General features: G+C 30.4%; 1 protein-coding gene across 1 annotated transcript in view; it reads left to right on the top strand.

Moving 5' to 3' along the window:
* The first annotated feature begins 340 nt into the window (after window positions 1-340).
* The window catches only part of LOC119612361 (leucine-rich repeat-containing protein 4B-like), a 33366-nt gene continuing 16065 nt past the window's right edge, over window positions 341-17641 (top strand). Inside the window, exon 1 of the mRNA XM_037968169.1 lies at window positions 341-820. The gene's annotated coding sequence lies outside the window, so the exon portion shown is untranslated. The remainder of the gene's footprint in view (window positions 821-17641) is intronic.

Raw genomic sequence — 17641 nt, 5'->3', positions numbered from 1 at the left:
TCTCTTTAGACATTTATCACACGTTGTTTTTGTTGTGTACAATTTTCATTTATTATATAACTGTGTGTGTGTTTTCGGATGGACCATGTGTATTTGTAATTTGCTCGATCACTCGGTATTTTTGTTTTTCTTTTTAAATATTTTACCCGTATTGTTGTTGTTATTCGTTCATTAATTTTTCCACATGTTGATCGTTTAGTTTTCGTAAAGTGCTCTTTCTTCTTTTTAATAATTTTGTTATTGTAAAATCACACATTTGTATGTTTGTATAATGTGTATGTGTGTGTTTTGTTTTGAACACAAAATTTTCTTCTAAGAGAACTTCTATAAACGTCAATTTCACTTACGACTCGGTTACGTACGGACGGTTATAATGATCGCTCTAAAATAAACGTTAAATTTGAAAAAAAAAATAAAAAAATTTTCAATAACGCTTTTGAAGAAAGCCACGGTTTGTGTGAATGATAAATTTAAAAAAAAATAAATAATAAAATGTTAATTTTTTTGTTTGTGCTTCCATTAATTTACTAATAAAAGCTTAATAATTTTTTTATTAAAAATAAATTAAGAAAAATTAAATTTTAATAAAACGAAAACAATTTTAAATGCTTTAAACAAAAAAGAAATTTATTTTATGAGAAAATAAAAAGTGCTTTTTTTGAAAATAATTGCTTAAAGAAATTTAAATTAAATAGAAAAAGTTTATTAAATGTTTTAAATTTTTTCAACGATTATGATCTTTTCCCTGGGATTAATATAATTGGATTACATATTCCCCTAAATTTGGATTACTTTGGTCGATTTTGCTAACAACTAAAAGGTAAGATATAGTTTTGAAACGAAATCCAGAGACTATGTTCTATATGAAAACTAGTCAGGAATTACGTCTCTATTCCCTTAATGGAGACTATACAGTCTAAATATTATAATCCCAAACTAAACTTTAGTTTACAAATTCCGAATATATTGTTTGAAAATCTCTGAATTTTAAGACTTCTTCGAGAAATCCTCTGAATACGTGAAATATTAAACCGAAACAATTTTTTATCACAATTAATTTAATAAACCCTCAACTAACCGCAACAAAATTTTATAAATTGCTGAACAAAATTCTTAAACATTTCGACCTTGACTTAACAAACTGAAAAATTCTTCAAAATAACCCTTTCAATCTACAAACGTTAATCTCACAAATTAACCTCAAATTTATCGTGAACTTTTTTAATAAAAAAGTAAATTTTAATTAAATTTATTTATTTATACATTTTTATCAATTAACTTACTTTTTCAAAACCCCCCCCAAAAAACAAAACTTAATGATTACGATTTAGTATGAATGAAATATGACTCAATATATTGTGATAAAAATTTTTAGAGAAATATGAAAAAAATAATGCACAATGGAAAAACAAAACAAAAATTTATCACATCAACGATATAAAGTAGTTTATTTCAATTAAAAACAATTAAGAAAATAATAATTCTTAAAGAATACAATAACAAATATTGTAGAAACTATTTTGTTCAAGCTCTCTTGCTCAACGGCTTGAAAACGAGTGCTGGAAGTGAAGAAAAATAAAAACAATAACATTATTTAACTGAAGATAATTGGCAAATTAGTTTTGAATCATATAACTATAGGTCTTTACAAGAAATGACTTTCGTTAACAAATTAGACGAAGCTCTGCGCTTGTTTTCCATTTAAAAAACATGCTCAGACCTCCGAGAACTTTTGCCTGGAAAATAAATTTTCGAGACTGGGCTATACCTAAGCTATAGTTCAGTTCTAGAACTAGAACAGAAATAGAGCAGAACCAGAATAGAACCAGAACAAAACTAGAATAGAACTAGAACAGAACTAGAACAGTTCTAGTTCACTTCCAGTTCAGTTCTAGTTCAGTTCTAGTTCAGTTCTAGTTCAATTCTAGTTCAATTCTAGTTCAGTTCTAGTTCAGTTCTAGTTCAGTTCTAGTTCAGTCTAGTCAGTTCTAGTTCAGTTCTAGTTCGTTCTAGTTCAGTTCTAGTTCAGTTCTAGTTCAGTTCTAGTTCAGTTCTAGTTCTAGTTCAGTTCTAGTTCAGTTCTAGTTCAGTTCTAGTTCAGTTCTAGTTCAGTTCTAGTTCAGTTCTAGTTCAGTTCTAGTTCAGTTCTAGTTCAGTTCTAGTTCAGTTCTAGTTCAGTTCTAGTTCAGTTCTAGTTCAGTTCTAGTTCAGTTCTAGTTCAGTTCTAGTTCAGTTCTAGTTCAGTTCTAGTTCAGTTCTAGTTCAGTTCTAGTTCAGTTCTAGTTCAGTTCTAGTTCAGTTCTAGTTCAGTTCTAGTTCAGTTCTAGTTCAGTTCTAGTTCAGTTCTAGTTCAGTTCTAGTTCAGTTCTAGTTCAGTTCTAGTTCAGTTCTAGTTCAGTTCTAGTTCAGTTCTAGTTCAGTTCTAGTTCAGTTCTAGTTCAGTTCTAGTTCAGTTCTAGTTCAGTTCTAGTTCAGTTCTAGTTCAGTTCTAGTTCAATTCTAGTTCAGTTCTAGTTCAGCTCTAGTTCAGTTCTAGTTCAGTTCTAGTTCAGTTCAGTTCTAGTTCAGTTCTAGTTCAGTTCTAGTTCAGTTCTAGTTCAGTTCTAGTTCAGTTCTAGTTCAGTTCTAGTTCAGTTCTAGTTCAGTTCTAGTTCAGTTCTAGTTCAGTTCTAGTTCAGTTCTAGTTCAGTTCTAGTTCAGTTCTAGTTCAGTTCTAGTTCAGTTCTAGTTCAGTTCTAGTTCAGTTCTAGTTCAGTTCTAGTTCAGTTCTAGTTCAGTTCTAGTTCAGTTCTAGTTCAGTTCTAGTTCAGTTCTAGTTCAGTTCTAGTTCAGTTCTAGTTCAGTTCTAGTTCAGTTCTAGTTCAGTCAGTCTAGTTCAGTTCTAGTTCAGTTCTAGTTCAGTTCTAGTTCAGTTCTAGTTCAGTTCTAGTTCAGTTCTAATTCAGTTCTAGTTCAGTTCTAAGTTCAGTTCTAAGTCAGTTTAGTTCAGTTTCTAGTTTCAGTTCTAGTTCAGTTCTAGTTCAGTTCTAGTTCAGTTCTAGTTCAGTTCTAGTTCAGTTCTAGTTCAGTTCTAGTTCAGTTCTAGTTCAGTTTCTAGTTCAGTTCTAGTTCAGTTCTAGTTCAGTTCTAGTTCAGTTCTAGTTCAGTTCTAGTTCAGTTCTAGTTCAGTTCTAGTTCAGTTCTAGTTCAGTTCTAGTTCAGTTCTAGTTCAGTTCTAGTTCAGTTCTAGTTCAGTTCTAGTTCAGTTCTAGTTCAGTTCTAGTTCAGTTCTAGTTCAGTTCTAGTTCAGTTCTAGTTCAGTTCTAGTTCAGTCTCTAGTTCAGTTCTAGTTCAGTTCTTGTTCAGTTCTAGTTCAGTTCTAGTTCAGTTCTGTAGTTCAGTTCTAGTTCAGTTCTAGTTCAGTTCTAGTTCAGTTCTAGTTCAGTTCTTGTTCAGTTCTAGTTCAGTTCTAGTTCTAGTTCAGTTCTAGTTCAGTTCTAGTTCAGTCTAGAAGATATTTGGTCTCAGAAATATGAGTCTGTTTTTAGTTTAGGAAACAGTCTTATAAGATTGAGACTGTTTTCATTTGAAAACTCGATTCAGATTGATGTTGTTCCTGGAATTAGTCTCAGAATGATTGATTATAACTTCCTGTTAATAAAAGAAGAATAAATTTTAATTTCAATCGATATCTTCTAATTAAATTTTGTACCCTAAATGGGGGATAAATATTAAATCTTAACTCTCCGTATACGTTTTCATCCCCTCTGATATCAACTATTTCTTGTCACCTAATTACTTTTTAAATTTAGATTTCTTCTAAAAAAATTTTTTTATTTCACTTTTATTTTAAAAATCCCCCAAAAGAAATGTTCTATTTTTAAGCAACAATTTTATTTAAGCTTAAAATTTGTGTTTTCTATGTAGCGTTTGTCGTGTATTTTTCAAAAAAAAGTGAAAAATTAGTACATAATACTAAAAAGAAAAAATAAATCATACACTCACAAAAACTAATCTGTTACAAATACCCACATACACGAACGAATTTATACGCACGAGTTAGAAATGTCAAACACAACCACAATTTCCTAATCACTCTCTACACACAGGCTCTCACGTAATCCATAATTTTGTACTCATACTCTCATCACCTCATGCTAAGATAACACCTGTTATTATCAGCTAAAAACAAATGATCATATTTATTATTTTATGACAATTTCAGAGTAAATTAAATATTATATACTGAAACACTTTGATATGAAGCTGTGAGTACTATTTTTACAAAGATCATTAAGATTTTATTATCCGTTAAAATTATGAATATTCTCTTTTTTGTCCAACTCGGACTAATTCTATCTTATTGTGTCAAACCAACATCTTTTGGGGGATTTTATTTTTCTGTTTTCTGCTAAATTATTTAAAATGCTCTTTATTTCTGTTTGTGATTTGTTTGTCCAGTGATCGGTTTATTATAGGAGGGCAGGCGGTAAAGTGTTTTTAAAAGTTCAGTTCCATTTCAGTTCTAGTATAGTTCTAGTTCAGTTTTAGTTCAGTTCTAGTTCATTTCTAGTTCATTTCTAGTTCAGTTCTAGTTCTAGTTCAGTTCTAGTTCAGTTCTAGTTCAATTCTAGTTCAGTTCTAGTTCAGTTCTAGTTCAGTTCTAGTTCAGTTCTAGTTCAGTTCTAGTTCAGTTCTAGTTCAGTTCTAGTTCAGTTCTAGTTCAGTTCTAGTTCAGTTCTAGTTCAGTTCTAGTTCAGTTCTAGTTCAGTTCTAGTTCAGTTCTAGTTCAGTTCTAGTTCAGTTCTAGTTCAGTTCTAGTTCAGTTCTAGTTCAGTTCTAGTTCAGTTCTAGTTCAGTTCTAGTTCAGTTCTAGTTCTAGTCAGTTCTAGTTCAGTTCTAGTTCAGTTCTAGTTCAGTTCTAGTTCAAGTTCTAGTTCAGTTCTAGTTCCAGTTCTAGTTCAGTTCTAGTTCAGTTCTAGTTCAGTTCTAGTTCAGTTCTAGTTCAGTTCTCATTCTAGTTCAGTTCTAGTTCGGTTCTAGTTCACTCTCCATCAAAAAGTACTAAGTTTAACATGTTTGCAAATAAAAGTTGCAAAGGATCCTATATAGGGTATTTACCTTCTGATGGACTTCCAGATGTCCCTCGTAACTGGTGCGTCTGTACATATGAGGGTGAGTGTAAACATATTTTTCAATTTATTTATTTTTTTGTTGTTTCTCTCTTTCCATTTGCACGATCAATTTAAATCAATTAACGTTGGAATTGACTTGGGTTTTAGTTGTCTGATTGTCGGCTTTCTAGTTATTTCCCATATACACGTTTTTTTCTTTGGAATATGTTCTTTTGTTATTTATTTTACATTTTAAAAAGAAAATTAAACAACTTGTTGATTGTATTTAATTTAATTAAGAAAATAGTAATCATAAAAATATTGTATAATATATTTTGTATGTTCTGCTAGTGTAGTAGAATTTACATTCGTATGAAGATCATCATTAGTTGTGAAGAAAATAGAAAGGGAAAGTCGAACGATTTAAACACATTTATCAATAAATATTTGTGTGTTTTGAATGTTTAGTATATAATGGGTTTTTGTTAAATAAATATTTTAGTAAAATCTGACAGACTATGATATAGAATCAGGCATTATTGTATTTGTACTTAAAATGTTGTGTTTGTTTGCACTTTAATTTCAAAATACTGATAAGATTTTGAAAATTTTACATTTGTTTACAAAAAACTAAATGTATGTAGTATACAGGTTAAACATTTTAACGAAATCGGTTCGGTAGACAATTTAGAGCTTTGAGCCAAATTGGGACTATCCAACTCCATATCGCCCAACTTAGCGAAAGTTGTATCCTCAGAATGAACTTCTAACAACATCAGAACAGTCTAGTCTATAGTTTAGTCTAGAGTATAGTTTAGTCTATAGTCTAGAGTATGGTTTAGTCTATAGTCTAGTCTGTAGTCTTGCCTATAGTCAAGCCTATAGTCTAATCACTAGTCTAGTCAAAAGCCTAGTCAAAAGTCTAGTCAAAAGTCTAGTCAAAAGCATAGTCAAAAGTCTAGTCAAAAGTTTAGTCAAAAGTCTAGTCAAAAGTCTAGTCTGTAGTCTAGTCTAAAGTGTAGTCTGTAGTCTAGTCTATAGTCTAGTCTATAGTCTAGTCTGTAGTCTAGTCTAAAGTGTAGTCTGTAGTCTAGTCTATAGTCTAGTCTATAGTCTAGTCTATAGTCTAGTCTATAGTCTAGTCTATAGTCTAGTCTATAGTCTAGTCTATAGTCTAGTCTATAGTCTAGTCTATAGTCGAGTCTATAGTCTAGTCTATAGTAGTCTAGTCTATAGTCTAGTCTATAGTCTAGTCTATAGTCTAGTCTATAGTCTAGTCTATAGTCTAGTCTATAGTCTAGTCTATAGTCTAGTCTATAGTCTAGTCTATAGTCTAGTCTATAGTCTAGTCTATAGTCTAGTCTATAGTCTAGTCTATAGTCTAGTCTATAGTCTAGTCTATAGTCTAGTCTATAGTCTAGTCTATAGTCTAGTCTATAGTCTAGTCTATAGTCTAGTCTATAGTCTAGTCTATAGTCTAGTCTATAGTCTAGTCTAGTCTATAGTCTAGTCTATAGTCTAGTCTATAGTCTAGTCTATGGTCTATTCTATAGGCTAGTCTATAGTCTAGTCAATTGTCTACTCTAAGTCCAATCTATATTCCAGTTTATAGCATGGTCCATAATCTTGTCCATAATAATCTATAGTGTAGTCTGAAGTGTAGGCTATAGTCTAGTCTATGGTCTAGCCAAAAGCTTGGTTTTTAGTTTAGTCTCTAATCCCTTCTATAGTCTAGTTTTTAGTCTGGTCTATGTCTCTGCGATATTGCACACTTTATCGAGTGATCTGTGAATCAAAAGCCCTTAAAGAATTCACAATTTGTCATATCACAACCATTTATGGATCGATTTTCAAAACACTATCGAAGTCATATCTAATGGACTGCTATCATGAGTCTTGAGAAAGTTTTTTGAAACAAAAAGACATATATCTCTAAAAACACTTCATTACCATTTTGAATTTCTTTTGATTAATTTTAAATTTTTTATTTTCTCAAATTTTTCATTTATTTCCTCACAATTTTGCATTAAAGGCTTAAATTACCCATTTACTAGGTAAAAGAAAGGAAGTATTTTGACCGAATTATCTTTAGAAATTTTTGAAAAAAATATAAGAAAAATTATCGAAACAATTTGTTTTTTCTCAACTTAACAGAAAGATAAAGTTAAAATCATTAAAATAATACGCAGAATAAGTTTGGGGAAAGCATGGGCAGAAGTGGGAACTTAGGAAAATTATTTTTTAACAAATTTCACATATTAACCGAAAACGTTAATATATAAAATTTATGCAGCAACCGGAACTCTCTGTCTAAATATTATTCCATATTAATCATACGCCCCGTATAAAAGTCGCCATAATAATTGTTTATTTTATATATATTTTTTTAAATATTGTTATGATTGATCATTTATTAGAACGCATATTTTTCTTACCACAATATTCTCTTTTTTTAAACCTTATGGAGCCATATGGATTATGAAATTCATTAAATAAATATAATTCAAATAAAATATCTTGCATTTTTTTAAATTACTAATAAACGTTTCAAATATATCTATATATATAAAATTCTAACGTTACTGACTGACTGACTGACTGACTGACTGACTGATTCACTGACTGATTCATCATCGCACAGCCTAAACGGTTGAAGCTAAAGAGCTGAAATTTGGACAGGAGGTTGGCCTCCCGCCAAATAGATCCACTAAGACGGGATTTTTGGAAATTCGAATGTTTAGGGGGTAAAAAAGGGTAAAAACGGGTAAATTCGGTAACCTTATATCTCCTAAACTAGAAAAGATACAAAAACAGTTTAAAGCTTATCGCCGTTCATTTAAAAAATAAACGGACAGGTGTCTGGTACTTTTTTAAAATTCGGCCCCTTTAGGGAATAAACGGGTAAAAACTGTATTTTGGTACTTTTTTCGCACCCCATGTATCTTTTAAACCAGTGCACATTCAAAAAATATTTTTAACTTCTTCATAACTTAACGAAAAAATAAAAATATGAATTTAGTACTTTTTGGATATTCGGACGTTTAAGGGGTTAAAATTGTACCTATTTTTGGTACTTTTTTCATAAAACATTGTTTTTGGTTTATTAAATTATACATATGAATACATAATAACGGGCTCCCACTACGATGTTGCAACTTTTTGGAATAGAATTTTTATTTCGTTAATGGGGAGGAAAAAAGTACCAAAAGGGGTAAAAACGGGAAATTTGATTTTATTCAACCACAATGATCCAATTTAGATAAAATTTTTAAATTTAGAAACACTAAATATCCTAATGGGGTGTTATTTGGAACCCCGGTATCAAGTGATATTTTTTGGTACTTTTCATTCTCCAACTGGTCCTTTTTGAGTTTTCTATGATATTGAAATAGAAACATGAAATTAATAATAAAGGGACTTTTCGCTACTTTTTCGTTCTACACAGGTACTTTTTTGAGTTTTCTTTAAAATTAAACCTAGAAACATGAAATTAAGCATGTAGAGCTCGGAGTAAATGAGAATCTATAAAATGGGACTTTTTGGTACTTTTTCGTTCTTCAAAAGGTACTTTTTGAATTTTCTATAATATTGAACCTAGAAACATGAAATTAAACATGTAGAGACCGGAGTAAATGAGAATCTATAAAAGGGGACTTTTTGGTACTTTTTCGTCCTTCGACTGGTACTTTTTGAGTTTTTTATAAAATTTAACCTAGAAACATGAAATTAAGCATGCGGAGGCCTTAGTTAATGAGAATCTATAAAAGGGGACTTTTTGGTACTTTTCCGTCCTTCGACTGGTACTTTTTGAGTTTTCTATAAAATTTAACCTAGAAACATAAAATTAAGCATGTAGAGCCCTTAGTAAATGAGAATCTATAAAAGGGTACTATTTGGTACTTTTTCGTCTTTCGACTGGTACTTTTTGAGTTTTCTATAAAATTTAACCTAGAAACATGAAATTAAGCATGTAGAGCCCTTAGTAAATGAGAATCTATAAAAGGGGACTTTTTGGTACTTTTTCGTCCTTCGACTGGTACTTTTTGAGTTTTCTATAAAATTTAACCTCTCTATAAAATTTAACCTTAGTAAATGAGAATCTATAAAAGGGGACTTTTTGGGTACTTTTTCGTCTTTCGACTGATACTTTTTGAGTTTTCTATAAAATTTAACCTAGAAACATGAAATTAAGCATGTAGAGCCCAGCGTAAATGAGAATCTATAAAAGGGGACTTTTTGGAACTTTTTCGTCTTTCGACTGGTACTTTTTGAGTTTTCTATAAAATTTAACCTAGAAACATGAATTTAAGCATGTAGAGCCAAAAGTAAATGAGAATCTATAATAGGGACTTTTTGGTACTTTTTCGTCCTTCGACTGGTACTTTTTGAGTTTTCTATAAAATTTAACCTAGAAACATGAAATTAAGCATGTAGAGCCCAGAGTAAATGAGAATCTATAATAGGGGACTTTTTGGTACTTTTTCGTCCTTCGACTGGTACTTTTTGAGTTTTCTATAAAATTTAACCTAGAAACATGAAATTAAGCATGTAGAGCCCTTAGTAAATGAGAATCTATAAAAGGGGACTTTTTGGTACTTTTTCGTCTTTCGACTGGTACTTTTTGAGTTTTCTATAAAATTTAACTTAGAAACATGAAATTAAGCATGTAGAGCCCGGAGTAAATGAGAATCTATAAAAGGGGACTTTTTGGTACTTTTTCGTCCTTCGACTGGTACTTTTTGAGTTTTCTATAAAATTTAACCTAGAAACATGAAATTAAGCATGCGGAGGCCTTAGTTAATGAGAATCTATAACAGGGGACTTTTTGGTACTTTTTCGTCCTTCGACTGGTACTTTTTGAGTTTTCTATAAAATTTAACCTAGAAACATAAAATTAAGCATGTAGAGCCCTTATTAAATGAGAATCTATAAAAGGGGACTATTTGGTACTTTTTCGTCTTTCGACTGGTACTTTTTGAGTTTTCTATAAAATTTAACCTAGAAACATGAAATTAAGCATGTAGAGCCCTTAGTAAATGAGAATCTATAAAAGGGGACTTTTTGGTACTTTTTCGTCTTTCGACTGGTACTTTTTGAATTTTCTATAATATTGATCCTAGAAGCATGAAATTAAGCATCTAGAGCCTGGAGTAAATGAGAATCTATAAATGGGGACTTTTTGGTACTTTTTCGTCCTTCGACTGGTACTTTTTGAGTTTTCTATTAAATTGAACCTAGAAACATGAAAATAAGCATTTAGAGTCCGTAGTAAATGAGAATCTATAAAAGGGGACTTTTTGGTACTTTTTCGTTCTTCAAAAGGTACTTTATGAATTTTCTATAATATTGAAAATAGAAACATGAAAGTATGCATGTAGAGCCTGGATTAAGTGAGAAACTATAAAAGGGGACTTTTTGGTACTTTTTTGTTCTTCAAAAGGTACTTTTTGAATTTTCTAAAATATTGAACCTAGAAACATGAAATTAAACATGTAGAGCCCGAATTAAGTGACGACCTATAAAAGGGGACTTTTTGGTACTTTTTCGTTCTTCAAAAAGTACTTTTTGAATTTTCTATAATATTGATCCTAGAAGCATGAAATTAAGCATGTAGAGCCTGGAGTAAATGAGAATCTATAAAAGGGGACTTTTTGGTACTTTTTCGTTCTTCAAAAGGTACTTTTTGAATTTTCTATAATATTGATCCTAGAAGCATGAAATTAAGCATATAGAGCCTGGAGTAAATGAGAATCTACAAGAGGGGACTTTTTGGTACTTTTTCGTTCTTCAAAAGGTACTTTTTGAATTTTCTATAATATTGAACCTAGAAACATGAAATTAAGCAAGTACAGCCAAGATTAAGTGATAACCTATAAAAGGGGACTTTTCGGCACTTTTTCGTTCTTCAAAAGGTACTTTTTGAATTTTCTATAATATTGAACCTAGAAACATGAAATTAAGTACGTAAAGCCCGGAGTAAGTGAGAACATATAAAAGAGGACTTTTTGGTAATTTTTCGTTCTTCAAAAGGTACTTTTTGTGTTTTTTATAACATGAAATTAACCATGTGGAGCCCAGAGTTAATGAGAATCTATAAAAGGGGTAATTTTTCGTTCTTCAACTGGTACTTTTTTAATTTTCTATATTATTGAACTTAGGAACATGAAATTAAATAAAAGAGGTCTTTTGTTACCTTTTTGTACTTCATTGGTACTTTTTGAGTTTTCTAAAATATTGAATATATAAACATAAATATAAATAGGGGATTGCAGATATATATACATTTACAATAATATTTATTTTATTCCATTACGATGAGGGTAGCGAAGCACACTGGGTATAGCTAGTATTTAATAAAAATAATAACACAACAAAATTTATTTACCCCCGAAAAGTAAAAAGATTTGGTTTTTGTTTTATTATTACTTAGCTAGTGGATTTGTGTTTATAATATGTGTCCATCTATCTAAACGTCTGTTTGTCTGTCATATTTTTTTTTCTTAAAAATTTTCTTTTTATAAAAAAAATTTAAAATTTCTTTTATGTGAGTTTAAATGTAGGTGTTTTTTTCATACTTTTTGGTTTATAATATAATTCTAATACATGTTTTTAGTTTTTGGTCATAAATTTCATTCATTTGTTTTGTTTTATTGGCGTTTTCGTTGGACAGGCACACGCCGTCCACATATTGTTGCACATTTTCCACATTTCCTGCATAAAACCGATACATTTTATTTGCTGTGTTTTAGAAGGGGGAACATTTTGTTTTTCTATAAATCTGTGGCATACATTAGGAAAAGTTTGTGTTTATATATTGACCAGTGTAAATTTAAATTTATGAAAATTATGGAAAAGTACAAAGTTGGGAAAAACTTTTTGGCGGCGTCTCACATAAGACATGTTGTCTAGTACCTTAGTCTATATACTGGTCTAAAGTGTAATCTATAGTATAGTTTATAACCTAGTCTGTAGTTTATTTTATAGTCTAGTATCTAGTCTAATCTGTAGTATAGTCTAGTCTATAGTTTACTATAGGCCATAAACTATACTAAATACTAAACTATACTATAGACTAGAATAAAGACTAGACTATAGACTAGACTAAAGACTAGACTAAAGACTAGACTATAGACTAGACTAAAGACTAGACTATAGACTAGACTAAAGACTAGACTATAGACTAGACTATAGACTAGACTATAGACTAGACTATAGGCTAGACTATAGACTAGACTATAGACTAGACTATAGACTACACCATTTTAAGTTTAAATTGAGAAAATACAAATTCATATTGAGAATTACAAATTAAAATTTGGAAAATACAAATTAAAGTTCAGAAATTTAAATTAATATTGAGAAAAACCTATTTGAAAATGGGAAGTCCAAATTAATATTGAGAAATAATTAAATTAAATTAAGAAATGCAAATTAACATCTAGAAAACACTAATTGAAATTCAGAATTCCAACATTATATTAAGAAATTAAAAAATTAAAATTGAGAAATTAATAAATGATAATGAGATATTTAAAATTTGTATGAAATTATTTGAAAATACTTTTTTTTATAAGTCTTTTATGTATTTAAAATGTTATAAATTTCAATACAAAATTATTATTACCAATATTAATTTACGTTTTCGTAATATCATTTTGTATTTTATCAATTTCAATTTGTATTGTCTCAATATTAATTTCGATTTCTCAATATCAATTGGTTTTTTCTCAATATTGAGTTGAAATTTCAAATTTCAATTTGTTTTTTCTTAATATTAATTTTGATTCCTAAATTTAATTTTGTTATGTCTCAACATAACAAACTAGACTATAGACTAGTCTATAGTCTAGTCTATAGTCTAGTCTATAGTCTAGTCTATAGTCTAGTCTATAGTCTAGTCTATAGTCTAGTCTATAGTCTAGTCTATAGTCTAGTCTATAGTCTAGTCTATAGTCTAGTCTATAGTCTAGTCTATAGTCTAGTCTATAGTCTAGTCTATAGTCTAGTCTATAGTCTAGTCTATAGTCTAGTCTATAGTCTAGTCTATAGTCTAGTCTATAGTCTAGTCTATAGTCTAGTCTATAGTCTAGTCTATAGTCTAGTCTATAGTCTAGTCTATAGTCTAGTCTATAGTCTAGTCTATAGTCTAGTCTATAGTCTAGTCTATAGTCTAGTCTATAGTCTAGTCTATAGTCTAGTCTATAGTCTAGTCTATAGTCTAGTCTATAGTCTAGTCTATAGTCTAGTCTATAGTCTAGTCTATAGTCTAGTCTATAGTCTAGTCTATAGTCTAGTCTATAGTCTAGTCTATAGTCTAGTCTATAGTCTAGTCTATAGTCTAGTCTATAGTCTAGTCTATAGTCTAGTCTATAGTCTAGTCTATAGTCTAGTCTATAGTCTAGTCTATAGTCTAGTCTATAGTCTAGTCTATAGTCTAGTCTATAGTCTAGTCTATAGTCTAGTCTATAGTCTAGTCTATAGTCTAGTCTATAGTCTAGTCTATAGTCTAGTCTATAGTCTAGTCTATAGTCTAGTCTATAGTCTAGTCTATAGTCTAGTCTATAGTCTAGTCTTTAGTCTAGTCTTTAGTCTAGTCTATAGTCCAGTCTATAGTCTAGTCTATAGTCTAGTCTATAGTCTAGTCTATAGTCTAGTCTATAGTCTAGTCTATAGTCTAGTCTATAGTCTAGTCTATAGTCTAGTCTATAGTCTAGTCTATAGTCTAGTCTATAGTCTAGTCTTTAGTCTAGTCTATAGTCCAATCTATAGTCTAGTCTATAGTCTAGTCTATAGTCTAGTCTATAGTCTAGTCTATAGTCTAGTCTATAGTCTAGTCTATAGTCTAGTCTATAGTCTAGTCTATAGTCTAGTCTATAGTCTAGTCTATAGTCTAGTCTATAGTCTAGTCTATAGTCTAGTCTATAGTCTAGTCTATAGTCTAGTCTATAGTCTAGTCTATAGTCTAGTCTATAGTCTAGTCTATAGTCTAGTCTATAGTCTAGTCTATAGTCTAGTCTATAGTCTAGTCTATAGTCTAGTCTATAGTCTAGTCTATAGTCTAGTCTATAGTCTAGTCTATAGTCTAGTCTATAGTCTAGTCTATAGTCTAGTCTATAGTCTAGTCTATAGTCTAGTCTATAGTCTAGTCTATAGTCTAGTCTATAGTCTAGTCTATAGTCTAGTCTTAGTCTAGTCTAGTCTATCTATGTCTAGTCTATAGTCTAGTCTATAGTCTAGTCTATAGTCTAGTCTATAGTCTAGTCTATAGTCTAGTCTATAGTCTAGTCTATAGTCTAGTCTATAGTCTAGTCTATAGTCCTATAGTCTAGTCTATAGTCTAGTCTATAGTCTAGTCTATAGTCTAGTCTATAGTCTAGTCTATAGTCTAGTCTATAGTCTAGTCTATAGTCTAGTCTATAGTCTAGTCTATAGTCTAGTCTATAGTCCAGTCTATAGTCTAGTCTATAGTCTAGTCTATAGTCTAGTCTATAGTCTAGTCTATAGTCTAGTCTATAGTCTAGTCTATAGTCTAGTCTATAGTCTAGTCTATAGTCTAGTCTATAGTCTAGTCTATAGTCTAGTCTATAGTCTAGTCTATAGTCTAGTCTATAGTCTAGTCTATAGTCTAGTCTATAGTCTAGTCTATAGTCTAGTCTATAGTCTAGTCTATAGTCTAGTCTATAGTCTAGTCTATAGTCTAGTCTATAGTCTAGTCTATAGTCTAGTCTATATACTAGTCTATAGTCTAGTCTACAGTCTAGTCTATTGTCTAGTCTATAGTCTAGTCTATAGTCTAGTCTATTGTCTAGTCTATAGTCTAGTCTATAGTCTAGTCTATAGTCTAGTCTATAGTCTAGTCTATAGTCTAGTCTATAGTCTAGTCTATAGCCTAGTCTATAGTCTAGTCTATAGCCTAGTCTATAGTCTAGTCTATTCTAGTCTTTAGCTGCAGACACACTGCCGGTCTGCTAAGATTTTGCCTTCTTATCGACCTGGTACTCTTTTTATTTACTTCTTAATTTATGACTTTTTAAAGAAATGCTCATTAAATAGAAATAATATTAAATAAGAATTCTTAAAATTTTCTCTATAATTGATTTGATTGCTTCTGCATTTCTTTCCTTCATAAATATGTTTTTTAGAAAAATAAATTTAAAAGAATTTTGTAACAATTTTACAAAATGTGTTTCATGTTATTAAAGTTTTCGAATTTTCCCCAAAAAAAACAGCCATCGAATTTGTTTAAAAATATTTATATTTATTTATAAAATGACACTAACGAACAATGATTTTGTAAAAAGCTAAAAAAATAAAATTAATTATAGAAAAATTTTTAACACTTTCCGTAAAAATATTTTCCCGATCATTATTCGTACATTGTTGTGGTGAATTTTCGAAAGATTTGTGAATGAATATTGTGGTTGATGGTTTTGGTGCAGTGTAAACGCTTGTGTTGTGGGTTGTTTGAGGGGGAGAATGGAGCTTTTTTTCTATATAATAACAGGTGTTTTAACATATTTCTCGTAAACATTAAAATGAGTGAATATTATTAAGAGATTTTCATTTATTTTCTATTTGTGTAGGTTTGTGTGAAGATTTATTCGATGTGATTGTTTTTTGTTTTTACTTTATAAACAGATTAGAAATAGTTTGTTTTAAGATTTATTATTTAATTCAAATTGATTTACTATTGTTTGTCAAAAAAGGGCTTTTTGTTTGATGTCATACAAATCTAGGAAAATATTATTGTACTCGAGAGATTAATAAAATCTTTAAATAAATAAAGAAAATGTTTAAATGAGATTAGGAAGTGATTATCATTAAATAAATGTTGTTGCAAAAGTGTTGATAGCTTTCTGAGACCAGGGTGTTTTAGTAATTTATAGTTTAGATTACTACAATATGGCAAAGACTATGACTAGACTATATTATGGACTATATAATGACTATAGTCTGGACTATAGAGTGGACTGTAGAATAGACTATAGTCTGGACTATAGAATGGACTATAGTCTGGACTATAGAATATACTACAGTCTGGACTATAGAATAGACTATAGTCTGGACTATAGAATAGACTATAGTCTGGAATATAGAATAGACTATAGTCTGGACTATAGAATGTACTATAGTCTGGACTATAGTCTGGACTATAGAATAGACTATAGAATAGACTATAGAATGAATTATAGTCTGGACTGTAGAATAGACTATAGTCTGGACTACTGAATAGACTATAGTCTGGACTATAGAACAGTCTATGGACTATAGAATAGACTATAGTCTAGACTATAGAATGGACTATAATATGTACTGTAGTCTGGACTGTAGAATAGACTATAGTCTGTACTATAGAACAAACTCTAGTCTGTACTATAGAACAAACTATAGTATGTACTATAGAACAAACTATAGTATGTACTATAGAACAAACTATAGTCTGTACTATAGAACAAACTATAGTCTGTACTATAGAACAAACTATAGTCTGGTCTATAGAACAAACTATAGTCTGAACTATAGAACAAACTATAGTCTGAACTATAGAACAAACTATAGTCTGAACTATAGAACAAACTATAGTCTGGACTATAGAACAAACTATAGTCTGGACTATAGAACAGACTATAGTCTGGACTATAGAACAGACTATAGTCTGGACTATAGAACAGACTATAGTCTGGACTATAGAACAAACTATAGTCTGGACTATACAACAGACTATAGTCTGGACTATAGAACAGACTATAGTCTGGACTATAAAACAGACTATAGTCTGGACTATAGAACAGACTATAGTCTGGACTATAGAACAGACTATAGTCTGGACTATAGAACAGACTATAGTCTGGACTATAGAACAGACTATAGTCTGGACTATAGAACAGACTATAGTCTGGACTATAGAAGAGACTATAGTCTGGACTATAGAACAGACTATAGTCTGGACTATAGAACAGACTATAGTCTGGACTATAGAACAGACTATAGTCTGGACTATAGAACAGACTATAGAACAGACTATAGTAAGGACTATAGAATAGACTATAGTCTGGACTATAGAATAGACTATAGTGTGGGCTATAGAACAGACTATAGTAAGGACTATAGGATAGATTATAGAATGGATTATAGTGTGGACTGTAGAATATACTATAGTCTGGACTACAGAATAGACTATAGTTTGGACTATAGAACAGACTATAGTATGGACTATAGAATAGACTATAGACTGGACTATAGAATAGATTATGGATTAGACTATAGGCTGGACTATAGAATAGACTATAGTCTGGACTATAGAATAGACTATAATCTGGACAATAGAATAGACTATAGTCTGGATTATAGAATATACTGTAGTCTGGACTATAGAATAGACTATAGAATGGACTATATTCTGGACTGTAGAATGGACTATAGTATGGACTATAGTCTGGACTATTGAATAGACTATAGAATGGACTATAGTCTGGACTATAGAATAGACTATAGTCTGGACTACAGAATAGACTATAGTCTGGACTATAGAATAGACTATAACCTGG

The sequence above is a fragment of the Lucilia sericata genome, unplaced genomic scaffold, assembly GCF_015586225.1.
Source record: "Lucilia sericata isolate MDLA Ls3-8-SP2 unplaced genomic scaffold, ASM1558622v1 Contig001661F_arrow, whole genome shotgun sequence".
Taxonomy (NCBI): domain Eukaryota; kingdom Metazoa; phylum Arthropoda; class Insecta; order Diptera; family Calliphoridae; genus Lucilia; species Lucilia sericata.
This window is presented reverse-complemented; position numbering and strand designations above follow the sequence as displayed.